This window comes from Aquila chrysaetos, chromosome 19 (genome assembly GCF_900496995.4).
Source record: "Aquila chrysaetos chrysaetos chromosome 19, bAquChr1.4, whole genome shotgun sequence".
NCBI lineage: Eukaryota > Metazoa > Chordata > Aves > Accipitriformes > Accipitridae > Aquila > Aquila chrysaetos.
The window spans coordinates 14,453,036-14,469,351 of NC_044022.1; the positions used below are offsets into that span (position 1 = coordinate 14,453,036).

The window sequence follows — 16,316 nt, forward strand, 5'->3', positions numbered from 1 at the left end:
TACTCAGATTCTCTGATTGGCATACAGACTAACATTTGACTTCACATGGATAATTCATTGTTCAACACGATTAATTTTTCCATCTCTGTGCTTGTTTTGAGTATATGCTGAGTATATCCTTGTCTTTCTTCAGCTTTAATATGACCATCTGCTCTTCCTTTCTCTTTCTGACCTCCTCCTTGATCCTGCTCGATGTGTTCCCCTGACCATTTATCTTTGCACAACAGCACAGCAGGATCCTGCTCCTGTCTTCCCTCCCTAAAGGCCCATCTCATCTTCTCACCTTCTGCAAATCTCATATCTACTCTGACAATATCTCCTAATCTTCAGATTTTTGACATTTGTGCTCCAACCAGTCTCACATTACATTCTCTGCAACACCTTTTTTGTAGTTACATGTCACAGCTGTTCTGAACCCCTGTTATTATTTTTGCCGGTGACATTTTTAATCTTTATTTTGCTCTACTGCATTTAGCTGAAGACCAGGAAGCTAATACAGAATCAATCTCTACTGCTTTGCACATGTTTGTAAGATTGTTACTAGCATCTCTACTGCTAAGCCAAGGAACTGCCATTGTATGACTTCCTCTTTGTATTTCGCATTATACAGATGTAAACTTTGCATCCAAGTATTGTAATCATTCTATGATTTAGATTTTTGGGGTTTGGTTGTTTTTTTTTTTCAAAAAATTATATCTCCTTAGTCCTTATCATTTATAGTTCTCCTATTTTTGGTCCTGTAAATAGTTGGACTAGTTGATCACTGTAGGTTCCTTCCAACTGAACTATTCCATTCTATTCTATTCTATTCTATTCTATTCTATTCTATTCTATTCTATTCTATTCTATTCCATTCTATTCCATTCTAATTAATGCCTTCTAGCTACCTCCTTCAGACTGCGAAAATGAAAATTTGTTCTTATTTCTGACCAGTTAGTTATCTGCTGGTCACAACTATCTTTCCAACCTTTTCTGGTATCCTCCTCTTCCACCTCTGCATTTTAAATTTATGTGTCAATAGTATGCTGTCAATATAATTAGATTCCTGAAGCTCATTGCATACCTACTTTTTATATGAAAACGGAACACCTAAAAAGTAGTAGAAATATTGAAAACACATTCCACACTTGTGTACATCAGTCTCATAGGGATATTTCAATTAAAGTGGATGAGATTATAGAATAACTCAATTTCTGCAGATTTTAAAAATATTTTTGTATTAGTTTGCTTTTATTAACCAATTCACCAATTGATAATTCAAATGTAGCCTTCCAGGTTGTTCTGACAATTCCCTGTATGGATATTATAATGGCAGTGATGATGAACAATATTTTAAACATGTATGGCTACAGTGAAGACATTATTCTTTATAATTATTATCTATGTCTTGATCCTGCAAACATTTCAGCATGGCAGCAGCTTTCCCTATCTGAGTAGTCTGATTGTACTCAAAGGAACTATTCATGTGAGTGATATTTTCAGGTTTCAGAGCCAGAAAGCAATTACAGCATCAACTGACCTCTTGCTTTACACAGGCCAAAGAACCTCGGGTGAAGAGGCTTAGAACAGTAGGTACCAAAGCTACTTGGTTACTTTTACTCAATCTAACCCTCTTTTCTCTCTGACTCCTAAAATTTGCAAATTAGATCAAATGCTTTGGAGACTACCTGAAACTTGGACTGCACCTACCTTAGCATCCTAGTTTGGATCAGAATGTAATTTTGAAGGAAATATCTTGATTATTCCAATTTATCTGGATTTGGTTTGCATTGCATAGTGGCCTCAAGGTATACGAACTGGATTTTTTATATTAAACTAAATTAGGAGACAAACTCTAGGATTGCACCTGAGGCACTGCAGCCACTAGCTGGTGCTCAGTTCACAGGACTGCACTACATCTAGTCCAAAGTAAAATTCCCCAGAATGGCTATAGTGTAGACACCGGGTCATCTGCACAATCAGTTTTATAGTAGCAGCAATAGCTGCTACTATTGAAATATACTGCTTGCTACTGAAGACAGTCTTGCACTAAAGGCAGTCTTGCACTGTAAGGCAGACTTTAAAAAAAACCACACTACACAAAAAATGTGTGCTTTATTTCTTATTTATATCAGTTAAACTTCAGTTTCCAGCTATTAGGTTCTGTTAGGGTGTTCTGTTTATTTTTTCATTTGTTTGTTTGTTTTTCCCCTAGGTGGAAAGTCCTTCTCTTCTAGCACCATTGTGTGATATTTAGCATATCCACATTTGTTGACAAACGAATTAAATTCCTCAGTGCATTTTTTATTGTCATTCCTACTTTAAAATATATTTCTAAATTAGATTGATGCTGTCATCTACTGCAGAACGATTTCACTGATATTGTACAATGGCCTTCCCCGATACATTGGAGACAAGAATGAATCCTGGAATTATTTTCATATATGGAAAAAGGCAGCAATTGAGGGCAGATTTTCTGGAGTTAAAAGAAAGTTCAGTGATTCACTGTGATATCTTATTCTCATTCCAGTTCTTTAACATAATTACAAACAGAGCCACTTTATATTTTCAGGAAAACAGGGAGGTAACTAATTTAAGATCAAATATTTCAAAGTTTAAGTAATCTGAAAAAGGAAACTAAAATGTAATACAGATTGAATTCCTTTAAGAATGCTTTTTACCATTAAAGCTCGTATAGATAAAACTCTTGTCTGCTTTCAGAAATAGCTGCATTTCCCTACCAATAAAACTATCTTAATAAACAACTGCATTTCAAGGAAGATGTCAGTTAATCAGACTTGAGTATAGTTTCAACACCCATAAGATAGATTAGTTGTCTGTGACAAAATTTACAGAAAATAAGAATTTTAATTCATTGCAATTGCTAAAAGCATTTTTAATCCATGGAAGTGTAGACAGATCTAAGATTTATAGTCGTAAATGTGCCAAATGCATGTAGTTCTGTCTGAATTACATTTTACAGGCACTTATCTGTGGTTGTAAGACATATGTCAAAAGGACTGCCACATAAAAAGTGCCATTGTACAATAGTTTCATCTGTACTTCCCTGTTGAAAATTCATAATAAATGCCAGTAGTGCTGGAGCCTACGTTCACACAGCTTTAATATTCTGAATCATGACCATGAAGACATACTCATGAGAAAAAATAAAGAAAAAAAAATTCATGTTTAAAATTCCTTCAGTGCAAGCCAAAATTTTAGAAAAAAACCCTTGTCTGCTGGAAAATGCCATTAAAGAATATAGATATAGAGTGTAATAAGGCAAGAGAAAAATATAATGAAGTGAGCTTTCACCAGAATGAGAAAGAGCAATTTAATAACTAGGCTTTTACCACACTTTCTCAGAGACTTTCTCCCTCTTTTGTTTTCAATTCTATTCATGAAAACTTATAACTGAAAATGTGTAATAAAGGTTAAAGTTGACATAATCCATGACAGCAACATAATTTTACATAGTGAAGGCAATTGTGTTCACTGGGGAATGAGAGAAAATGGAGAGAACTGTAACACCTGACAAATTTTAACTGGAAACATTTTTGCTAAAGGGCAAGGATTCAGAAAGTACTTGCATTTGGTTAAGAACATCACCTTTCCTTTGTAATAGATATCCCTGATCAAGGAGAAGTATAATAATCACTGGACTACCTGTAAATGGTCTCATATAAAGCACACTGGTTTTTTTAGAATGTATTTTGAATTTTTACCTCTTCTTCTACATTTTCTAACTGTCCTGTACTGCAAGTCTACGAGAAGAAACTCTTATTAGTAGAGATTTCTAATAAAGAATTCAAGTTGTGTCAAACTGTTTAGCCTTTCCTAAATGCTTTTTATTTTTTGAGGTTGGTTTTATTTTGACAAAGTGGAAGAATAACTGGCCAGCTTATTGCAATTCACAGTCCAGTTCTGATTTTTCTCTGATTCCAAATCCAAACCAAATGTACAAATGCTTTCCTTCTCAGTGCAGTATAAAAAAAACCCACAAATGATACTGTACTCCAAGTCCAAAATATACTCAGGTGATGCTGGCTATATATGGTCTTCTTAGGGTATATCAGAGGGACCAAACAGACAGGACTTTTTATACATTAGTTATATGGAAACTGATGATGATGGTGGAGACAATGATGATCCTGAAATTTACAATCATTGAATCATAGGATGGCTTGTGTTGGAAGGGACCTTAAAGATCATCTAGTTCCAACCCCCCTGCCATGGGCAGGGACACCTTCCACTAGACCAGGTTGCTCAAAGCCCCATCCAACCTGGCCTTGAACACTTCCAGGGATGGGGCACCCACAACCTCTCTGGGCAACCTGTTCCAGTGCCTCACCACCCTCACAGTGAAGAAATTCTTCCTAATATCTTGTCTAAATCTACCCTCTTTCAGTTTAAAACCATTACCCCTCATCCTATCACTACACTCCCTGATAATGAGTCCCTCCCCATCTTTCCTGTAGGCCCCCTTTAAGTACTGGAAGGCCACTGTAAGATCTCCCCACAGCCTTCTCTTCTCCAGTCTAAACAACCTCAACTTTCTCACCGTGTCTTCATAAAGGAAGTGCTCCAGCCCTCTGATCATCTTCATGGCCCTCCTCTGGACTCGCTCCAACAGGTCCATGTCCTTTTTATGTTGGGGGCCCCAGAGCTGAACGTAGTACTCCAGGTGGGGTCTCACAAGAGTGGAGTTGAGGGGACAATCACCTTCCTCGACTAACTAGCCACATTTCTTTTGGTGCAGCCCAGGATGCAATTGGCTTTCTGGGCTGCAAGCACACATTGCTGGCTCATATTCAGATTTTTATCCATTAATCCTCCCAAGTCCTTCTCCGCAAGGCTGCTCTTAATCCACTCATCACCCAGCCTGTGTTTGTGCTTGGGATTGCCCCGACCCCTGTGCAAGACCTTGCACTTGGCCTTGTTGAACGTCATGAGGTTCGCACAGGCCCGCCTCTCAAGCCTGTCAACGTCCCCCTGGATGACATCCCTTCCCTCCAGCGTGTCGACCACACCACACAGCTTGGTGTCATTGGCAAACTTGCTGAGGGTGCACTAATCCTGCTGTCCATGTCACCCACAAAGATGTTAAACAGCACCGGTCCCAATACCAGCCCCTGAGGAATGCAGCTCATCACTGCTCTCCACTTGGACATCGAGCTGTTGACTGCAACACTTTGAGTGAGATCATCCAGCCAATTCCTTATCCACTGAGTGGTCCATGTGTTAAATCCATGTCTTTCCAATTTAGAGACAAGGATGTTGTGTGGGACAGTCTCAAAGGCTTCTCACAAGTCCAGGCAGATGATGTCCGTTGCTCTTCCCTTGTCCACCAATGCTGTAACCCCATTGTGGAAGGCCACCAAATTTGTCAGGCACAATTTGCCCTTAGTGAAGCCATGTTGGCTGTCACCAATCACCTCCTTATTTCCCATGTGCCCTAGCATAGTTTCCAGGAGGATCTGCTGCATAATTTTGCCAGGTACAGAGGTGAGACTGACATGCCTAGAGTTCCCTGGGTCTTCCTTTTTCCCCTTTTTAAAAATGGGGATTATGTTTCCCCTTTTCCATTCAGTGGGAACTTCCCCAGACTGCCACAACTACTCAACTATGATGGATAGTGGCTTAGCCACTTCATCTGCCAATTCCCTCAGGACCTGCAGATGCATCTCATCAGGTCCCATGGACTTGTGTAACTTCAGGTTCCTTAGATTGTCTTGAACCTGATCTTCTCCTACAGTGGGCGGTTCTTCATTCTCCCAGTCCCTGCTTTTGCCTTCTGCAACTTGAGCAGTGTGGCTGGAGCACTTGCCGGTGAAGACTGAGGCAAAAAAGTCATTGAATACCTCAGCCTTCTCCATGTCCTGGGTAACCAGGTCTCCTGTTTCCTTCAGGAGAGGGCCCACATTTTTCCTAGTCTTCCTTTTATCACCAACATACCTACAGCAGCTTTTCTTATTGCCTTTGATGTCCCTGGCCAGATTTATTTCTGTTGGGGCTTTAGCTCTCCTAACCTGATCCCTAGCTGCTTGGACAATTTCTTTGTATTCCTCCCAGGTTTCCTGTCCTTGCTTCCACCCTCCGTAGGCTTCCTTTCTGTGTTTGAGTTTGTCCAGGAGATCCTTGTTCACCCACGCTGGCCTCCTGGTGTTTTTGCCTGATTTCCTCTTTGTTGGGATGCATCGGTCCTGGGCTTGGAGGAGGTGATCCTTGAATATGAACCAGCTCTCTCAGGCCCCTCTTCCCTCCAGGGCTGTATCCCATGGTACTCTACCAAGCAGATCCCTGAAGAGGCCAAAGTCTGCTCAAGTTCAGGGTAGCGAGCTTGCTGTGCGCCCTCCTCGCTGCCTGAAGGATCTTGAACTCCAACATTTCATGGTCACTGCAGCCAAGGCTGCCCTTGAGCTTCACCTTCCCCACCAGCCCCTCCTTGTTGGTGAGAACAAGGTCCAGCATAGCTCCTCTCCTTGCTGGCTCCTCCATCACTTGGAGAGGGAAGTTGTCATCAATGCATTCCAGGAACCTCCTGGATTGCTTATGCCCTGCTGTGTTGTCCCTCCAATAGGTATCAGGGTGGTTGAATTCCCCCATGAGGGCCAGGGCTTGTGAATATGAGGCTGCTCCTATCTGTCTATAGAAGGCCCCATCTGCTCAGTCTTCCTGGTTGGGTGTCCTGTAGCAGACCCCACTATAATGTCACCTGTGCCTGCCCTCCCTTTAATCCTGACCCATAGGCTCTCAGTCGGCTCCTCATCCACCCCCAGGCGGAGCTCCATGCGCTCCAGCTGGTCATTGACATAGAGGGTGACACCCCCTCCTCATCTCCCCTGCCTGTCCTTCCTAAAAAGCCTGTATCCTTCCATTCCAACACTCCAGCCATAGGATCCATCCCACCACATCTTCATAATACCAAGAAGATCATAGCCCTGCAAGCGTGCACACGTCTCTAATGCTTTTGTTTATTCCCCATGATATGTGCATTTGCATAAAGGCATTTAAGTTGGGCCCCTGATGAAGCTGACTTACTGGCTGGAATTCCTTTGTGCTGCATCATACATATATACCTATGTGGAAGTTGGAATAGATGACTTCCTGAGGTCCCTCCCAGCCTTAATTATCCTATGATCCTATAATTACTTTAAAAAAAAAAAATTTGAGAACCTACAGAGATATTTTGCCACATCACCAACATCTGATTTCATTGAATGCTTTTTTTTATTATTTCTTTTTCTTTCCAGAAATTCCCAGTACCTTACAGGACTGTGCCTTCCACCTCAGAATAATAATAAAATTCCTTCAAATCCCAGCACCTTTTCTTGATGACATTTTTGCCTCATTTATCAAGGAGAAGAGCAACATTTATTTAGGTGAATGTTCTCAGGTCTGTGCAGTGCTTTTGTCACAAAATGCCACAGTAAACAAGTAGATGGAACCTGAGAAATTCTCTTTATTATAGCAGTCTCTGCGGTTTTCATTAATTGAACTAGGATAGCCTTCAGTTACACTACTATGTTTATTGTTTAACAGTTAATTCTAAAGTGTTACACTTTGTAGGAAACACTAAAGGGGTGGAGAACATTATGGGCAGTGGGAGGGATTTATTTTCTTGACAGGATAGCTTTTTTTTCTTCCATTCAATAGGAATAGCAAAAATATACAAGTCCATTCATTAATATTATGAAAGCATTAAAAAAAAAAAAAAGTAGGTAGCAACATATTTTTTCCATTTGTAATTCAATCATTGGATATTTATAGTTAATGGCATAAGATAGAATTCAGTGCTGTTTTCTGTCTATATACTTTTCTCTTATTCCACCTCTTTCCCTCCAGCATACACATCCAATATAGTCAGTGTGTTTTCACAGCCACCAGGAGGAACTGATGGAAAGGAAAGCAAAATCATGTTCTCTTTCTGAACTTTTTCAAATATTCTTAATGCAGCAACGATAGATACCATGAAATCCAGGTAGAGTGAAGCTTTGTACCACCTCCTTCTCTCCATAAAGCTCAAAGACTGCTCATCTGAGTTCCAGCTCCAGGAGACGTTCATTATCTTGGCCTTCAGTGGCAGGGTTAGACTCCAGACAGCTCTTGGTGTGGCAGACAACTCTGTTTAGTAGCAATCTACTTTTGACTTTCCAGTGTCATGGTTTAACCCCAGCTGGCTACTAAGCACTCCTACCAGGGTGGGAGGGGGTGGAGAGTCAGAAAAAAAAGTAAAACTCATGGGTTGAGATAAGAACAGTTTAATAATTGAAATAAAATAAAATAATAATAATAGTAGTAGTAGTAGTAGTAATAATAATAATAATAATAATAATAATAATGAAAATAACAAAAAGAGAGAGAAATAAAACCCAAGAAAAACAAGTGGTGCACAGCACAATTGCTCACCACCCACTGACTGATGCCCAGCCAGTCCCTGAGCAACAATCAGCCCCTTCCAGCCAACTCCCCCCAGTTTATATACACTGAGCATGAAGTCCTATGGTTTGGAATATCCCTTTGGCTAGTTCAGATCAACTGTCCTGTCTATGCTCCCTCTCAGCTTCTTGTACAGGTGCTTGCTTGCAGAGCACGGGAAACTGAAAAATCCTTGACATAGGATAAGTGCTGCTCAACAACAACTAAAACATCAGTGTGTTATCAACATTATTCTCATACTAAATCCAAAATACAGCATTGTACCAGCTACTAGGAAGAAAATTAACTCTGTCCCAGCTGAAACCAGGACATTCAGCAACCTGGAAAATCTGATGTGTTGTGATTGCATGTACACGTTCCACTAGTCTAATGTAGGGCCTATTGGATGTATTATTACTGAATCTACTAACGCTGGTACCATGTGATACCAGAGGTAAGATGTATCAGAAATGGATTCTCTCTTCTAAACCAAAAAAAAAGGGAAGGTAGTCTATGCAATGAAAATGCACTCGTAGAAGTCAAGATCCTCAGGGAAGGTAGTCTATGCAATGAAAATGGACTTGTTGTAGGGGGGGTCAAGGTCCTCAGAAAAGGCTATTGTGTAAAATTCCAATGAATGCAGGAATTTATGCAGGATGACTGACCCTTATTTCTTCAGATTGGCAACACAAATGGAAGGTTTGGAGGTTGCGGAATCATAACCTTTTATATAAATAAATAGATACTAACAAAAATATTTGCAGACATGGCACCAACAGCATATTTCCATTAACATGCAAAACACCTTGGCATCAAACGTATCAGTCTTGCTATCTTAATGATCGTACAATTCTCCTGCTTGCAGATTACCGATAAGACCAGCTCCAGTTTCCAATTAAATCAATGACAAGTCTCATGCTAGCTTCAGTGGGATATGGACCATGTCCACAGTGAATCATGTCATACAACTTCCTATTATAATTCCATACCCTTTGTTAAGTTAAAATATGTGACTTCTAAAAATGCAAGCTGCAGCAAAGTCTCCATTTTGGTCTCCATAAAATGTTAACAAACACCTTTAGGCACACCACAGATACTCTAAGCTAAGTCAAATCCTAGCTCTTGGTTTCACATGATAAAAACTATTGACACTCATGCTCAGGTCTCCTGAGTGTGAAACAAAAGTAAATTACAAGGAGCTCTGTAACTGCCTAGGCAGCACTCAATTCTTACTTGCAGCATCTGTAGAAAAAAAAGTTGTTATTGGATCTGTGGAATAGAGGAAAATAAATAAAAGAGATAACTTTCTCCTGATAATGCAGAGAAAATACTACTACAAAATACACAAAAGACAAAGGTTTATAAGGGTAAAGAACTGTATTAGAGGGCAAAAGACTTCCTGAGCTTCTGAAATGCACAGCTGGTTGCACTGCATCTGTGCATGCGGAACAGATCTTTGTTTTGATTTATAAGGTACCTGTGTTAATTAAAATATTACAGCTAAATTTGTCCTTAAAAATATTATCAGGGATAAGGAAACTCTGCTATTTTGTGTCTTTTATGTGCTCACCTACTTACTCAGTGGATATACCTTGCCGTTTCATAATAATGTATGAAGTTATTACTGATGTATTCTATAACACCAAGAAACAGTTAAGGTAACAGATCCTGTAGGATTTCTACATTTATGGTATAAATGTAAGTATTGTTTAGGGGTAAATGAATTAATTCAAATCTATGTCATAAATCAGAAAAAACTTTCTCAATGTTGTTAGTTTTGCTCTCAAATACAGATGGTTGAAAAATTCTCGGTGGAACAGCTTTGTCTCCAAATGTGGTTTTGTTAAAAATGAAATTGAATAATGTTGATTTCAATAAAATTTTAATCTGGGGAAAAGTTAAAAAGAAACATTTACGCTTTACTGGTTTGTTCTTACAATACTGAACAACTTTGGTATGTTAAGTTATATTTCATTTTTATTGTTTTGCTGCATTTCAACCTCTATAGCAATGTATTACTTTTTTGGTGATTGTATGTATACAATATTACACAGATTACATAAATACCAGAATGTGCTCTGATACTAAATCAGAATCTTTGGCTTTACTGAAACACACAAAAAAATCAAAAGTTCCATATTTTAAAGACATTGTGGAAAAAACTGCCTTTCATTTTGGTGAAGAACTTTATCTCATATAAAAATGTCACATTTTTCCATGAAATTAAAATTCCAAACACCACTAATCTTGGTAGAGCTTCCAGAAAACTCATTATATGACTGACTTCACAGCATGACTTCTGTGATTCTTTTAAATGTAAAAAATTGTAAAGGATTTGACAAAGTGACACATTGTGTTGCTCTTGAACAAAGTGACATGCTCTTAAGATATTAATAAGTGAGATTACATGCATACTGGAGAAAAGCATAAGCATATGAGGAAGGATAAGGACCCAAGGAAAACACCATCACCAGTGGCTTGAAATAACTGGCCAAGAGGATGCTTATTTTAAGCAATTCTTGGACCTTTTTCCCTTCTTAGTGAAGACAAATACATTGGCTTAGAAAATGGAGGTGAACTAGTAGGTAGCAGCAGCGTAACTTACTAGGCATGGTACCGCTTTTGCACTGCCCTCTGCATTACAAATCACAAATCCCCAGTCACTGTTTGAGAGAAATTTTAAAAGCCTCCTACAAATTAGGTTACATATGGGAGAAAATCCATATTCATAAATGCCTACCAGCTGTTACATTGCATTGGCTGTTCTCCTGGAGCACAAGTTTAGTTCATCCAAGAGGAACCCAGTTCATGTTCTCCAAGCCTGCTCTGGGGTTTGAACGAAAGCAGAGTTACTGGGGATGATAAGGAGATTCAGTTCAAAAGTGCACTCTTGATTTGAATTAAAATGCTACTGTAGATGCATCCTCCACCTCTGGGTCAGATACAATCCACATAGAGAAAGATCAGCAATGATTTGCAAAGAAGTTAAAGCTATGACCAAGTTTTGTGTGTCTCAGCATATACACAGGAAGAGTGACAGGGCTGCGTAGCTTATAGAAAAGGTGAGTTAAGCTTAGATGCTACCAGAAGAAAAAACATCAGCTTTTCTGTGTATGTAACACTGGGCCCTGAGCATAAAAAAATCTTATATAAATCTTTCTGTACATCTCTCTGCTTGCCAAATCATTTACTGATGAAATACATGTTTCTTGGAGCAAAACAACAGAATTGAGCATGGTGAGATAAGGCACACCAATGACAGAATATCTATCAGCAATTGACAGAGCACTGATTTGGCTGAATTCCCACAAGATGTAGATGTAGTACTAGGTTTAAAGAGTTTGGGTTGTTGCTATGTCAGACAGGTGTAGAGGGGGACAGAACAAAATGCATTCTGGAGATGGCTAAGTACACACTAGAGTTAGTCTCCTGTAGGAAGCTACCACTGGAGTTTAAAAAACCTAGGAGATACAGTCCAAAAGGCCTTATGTGTTTGGCACACACAATATGGATGTATCCATTTTGAATAATAATCAAGGCTCATGCTCTGGACCGTGCTCTGCATCCTGATTCTCTTGTCCTGGCCCCGTACAGTCCTTACAGCTACTGAACCTCAGCTTGAAGAAAGAAAACTATGCAAGTGATAAGTGATTATTTCTACAAATCAGTTTAGGAACCTATTAACATCTTTACTGACTTGGTAAATCTGGCCCTTAGAAACCTTTGTCCACTCAAACTCATTTAACTGTTTCAGCGGGCTTCTCATAACTGGGGTTGATAGTTATGACATATGGCCAGAGTTAAATAACCTCTGATGACACATACCTGCATTCAAGGGTCTAAATAGCAGCTCTTTCTTGAGGGGAACAAAGACAAGTATCTTTACATTTTGAATTTCAAGCATTCAGACATGTAAATTACTTCTGGGGGAAAACAAACAAAAAATCCTCCTTCTGAAAAGGTTGTATATTTCCATATTCACTTTTACACTAGTTTATCTCAGAGATAGTGTTTTGAACCGGTTTAATATCGAGCTTGTGCATCTCTAACAAGGAAAGGCTTTAGCACAGTATATCCTTTGTACTCTCTCTGCATGTTGCAAGTGAACATAGCAGATGCAGTGGACTGAAGTATCTGTGTTTTGAACATAAAAAAACCTGCTATAAAGCCCAGTGAAAGGATGAGAGGCAAAGGGCACAAACTGAAATACGACAAATTCCATTTGAATGTAAAAAAACACCTTTTTTTACTGTGATGGTGGTCAAACACTGAAACAGGTTCCCCAGAGGGGCTGTGGAGTCTTCATCCTTGGAGATATTAAAAATCCGACTGGACACAGCTTGGGCAACATACTGTAGGTGACCCTGCTCTGAGCAGAGGGCTGGACCACCAGGCGATTTCCAGAGACGCCTTCCCCGCTTAGCCGCTCTGTGGTTCTGTGAAGTAGTCACCAATAATCTTACCTTAGCTTCTTCCTGCCCCAGTGCAGCAGCATATAGCTTGGCCTTGCTAGAGTACAGCATGCATGAAATTTAGAAGGACAAGGAGCCAGCAGAAGAAATGAACTGTTTTTCTGGAAAATCTCTAGGGTTAAACCAGTCAAGCACACTGAAAGCAACATGTAAGAGAAGTGAGCAGTTCTGTGTGGAAGTGTGTGTAAATTATAAAAGCAACATCCCAAACATTTGCACACATGCTATCAATGTTTGGCAATTCAAAGGCACATTTAAATGTAATACTGTCATGGAAAGTTCAATCATGAAGACTTGTCTTTTGGAACTGAAGACTCCAGTAAGCTCTAGAAGTACCACTGCATAAAGAGATGGACAAATCCTATGAAGTTGGATGTGGCATTCTAAAATGTTTAAAGAAAGCACTTGCACTTCTTCACAAAAGGGAAAGCATACTCTGTGTCCATTACAGTTTTCATGTTCAAATACATGAGCACCTTGCAAGTGATTTCAAGAAACTCCTAAATAAATAATCATGAGGATTTTTGCCACGGTGCAACACTGAATGAGCATAACATTGGAAACAATAAAAAAGTCCTGAACAAGCCAACTAAGTGAATATTGAGAAATGTAAAAAGGGAGGCATCATCAATGAGAGCAATGCAACTCTGTCTAACAGAAGCTTGACACAAGAAAATACTAAAATGGAAAGTCTTTTAAAGTCAGTGGGTCTTTAAACCCTAATACTGAAACTGAAAGGTGAAAATCTGAGGGCAGCAAGAGCTCCATCTCTGAAATTGAAACTGAAAAGAGACAACCCAGAGGCGACATTCATTCAAACCCTGATGATCAGTGTGAAAGAATAGAACCCGAGGGCAAAAAACATTCAGACCCTGGCAGTAAATTTGAAAGGAGAGAGCTTTAGGGCAGGAATTGCTCAGGCCTTAACAATGAACTGGGATGAACAGATCTTCAGGACAGCCCCCACTCAGGACCTGGGACTGGAAAGGTAAGGAGTTCGCAGGGGACTGTGGGCATCCTACAGCCTCTGATAACGAGCCTCACTGAACCTCTGTTATATTCTAGGCATTACCAAATACTGAATTTAAATTAATGCATTGCACTGCATACTAAAGGGTCTGGAATTAGAATGAAGCAAGGGATAAAACAGGAGAGGCAACACAGCTAGTCCAAGAATGATGCTACAGCCTTCAGTGTGCAAATCCAAGCTATCACTTTACATTAACAAAACTGACTGGTCAAAGAGCTTGCCTAATGTGAGATATGTCTAATCAAATGGCATTATCTTTTTTCAGGATATTCAAAATCTGCAATAAAACGTAACAGAAGTGACTTTCTCTACACAGTACATAGGCTTTGTAACTGTATTTGCTTTGTTTTTTCTTACTAGTATAGTAATCATACCCAGGCTGCCTAAGTTAGATATCCTCGTATCTAAGAGAGGTGTTTCTTTCCCTTTGTGCAATCCTGACTTCCTAAGTCAGGCTCCTAAAATTCATACGTAAGGCAGTTGAGTGAGAGAAGCACCCTGGAGGTCTCCAGAGGGCAGCTCAGAGCCCTGACAGTGGTCAACTGCTTTGAAGACTCAGTTTAAGAACGGAGATTTTGGAGTTATGCTCCCTGGAAGTCCTCTGTGTTCAGCCAGTTAGCATCTAATGTCATAAACACCCACTGACAGCTACAGATAGCCAAATCAGAAGCTCTGGAATAAACCTAAAGAACTGCAAAATGGAATGATATCTCTTTAAAGGCATAGTTACTTTCACTGCCTGTATCGTTGTATTACACACTGAATCAGGTTTCATTTTTTTGTGGTGTTTTTTTTCCTTTCTTAAAAAGCACCTTCAATTAAAAGCATGTCCACTTTTCAAGGCCAACTGCAACTGTTTTTAAGCTATACAGGGGTTTGTCACAGTATTTCAACCATTTCAAACATATGCTAAGTGCGCTATTTCTTCATAGGAAGTAATAAGCTTTCAAACCTTTATTCTCATTATCCTCAAACTATTTTAGGTTTTAATTTAGAAATGGGATGACCTGTAGTTTCTTCCCATGTCCACAGAATCTCTTTTTTCCTTTAATGAGGTAGCAGTTGATGCTTCTTATTGGGAATGTCTGACTGTTCTGCTTCACAGCAATTCTTATATATTCAAGAATTATGGAAGTAATCACGCTCTGTAGGAATATGTCCCACTACAGCTAGTGATATGGTTCTCAGATTTCCAATTTCCATGTTTTAAATTAATGACTGTTTACTCTGCTGTATAATAAAAAGGGTAGTTATCACTGGAGCTAATTCATTACGTAGTACTTTATTTCTGAGATTCATAGTCTTTCCATGTACAGGACACAAAGTAAGCAATTACAATAAGCATATATATCTGTCAGGATATAAGGAAACATTTAGAGTAACTAAACCAGTCTTCGAAAAGACACTTATCACCATGTCATTTAAAAGACTTTTAAAGAATATATTTGTCATCTGAAACTGATTAGAAAAAAAAGTAATTTGGGAGAAACTGAGGGAAGGAGTTTTAAGCACCAACAGTCTGATTTTTAATATAATGTGGATTTCATTCACTAGTAGTTCCATTTATACCATTTGCTCCGCACTGCCTTCAGCATTTAAGTGAAGATGAGATTGAATGATGTTGCCTGCTCTCCAACATAGCACTCAGTAAATATCCTTGAGCATACATTTCATCACTTTTACTTTTAGTATATGAAAAATTTGAGTATCTTTATCCTTCAGAAAAGTTAAGATCTGGTCTTTGGTCTTTGGAGTCTTACCAAGTTAGTTTTAACCAGAACAGCCAAGGCATGTCACCTACCAGAGGAAGAAAATCCATCTAGAAAGGGAACTATCACCCACCTGGTGGTTTTTCCAGCTTGCAATGCTGTCTCAGATTTAAGCAGAGGGGGATAACAGGGACTGTTTAGAAACATTGAGCTAAGCATTTGAAATAGAAAAAGATTCCCAGTTGAAGATGGCTGTAATTGCCTAGTAGATACACAGATACAACTTTAAATGACAAAAAAATATGTGCAAAGAAGAGAGACTTCCCTCAAATGTTACCTGCTTTGTTGTTTTATTTTTATCATCATTTGCAATGATTAAAAATACATAAATGCTACAGCTAGGGTATAGGATGAGGTATTAGAGCTTTTAAAGGGAAACTAGTACTACTGAACAATTGGTAGTATTCATTTAATCCATATGTGTATGGCTGCAATGCTGAAAGAGCAACACAAGTGGAGTTGTCCACAGGTGAATTACAAAACTGTCGGGCTTTTTCAAAACTGTTGGCATTGTTCAGCTTTACAGTATTTAGGTCCTTAGTTGATGTCAGCGGAGTTGGGCTTTACTGCAGTTTGCAATGGAAGAACAAGAATGGTTTTAATATTCTTAGGCAGCATGCATATGTATTTTCATATGGATTTCCTTAA

General features: G+C 39.1%; 1 protein-coding gene across 2 annotated transcripts in view; it reads right to left on the reverse strand.

Moving 5' to 3' along the window:
* CNTN5 (contactin 5) overlaps positions 1-16,316 on the reverse strand; it is a 673,487-nt gene that overhangs the window by 634,209 nt on the left and 22,962 nt on the right. The gene's annotated exons all lie outside the window — the stretch shown is intronic.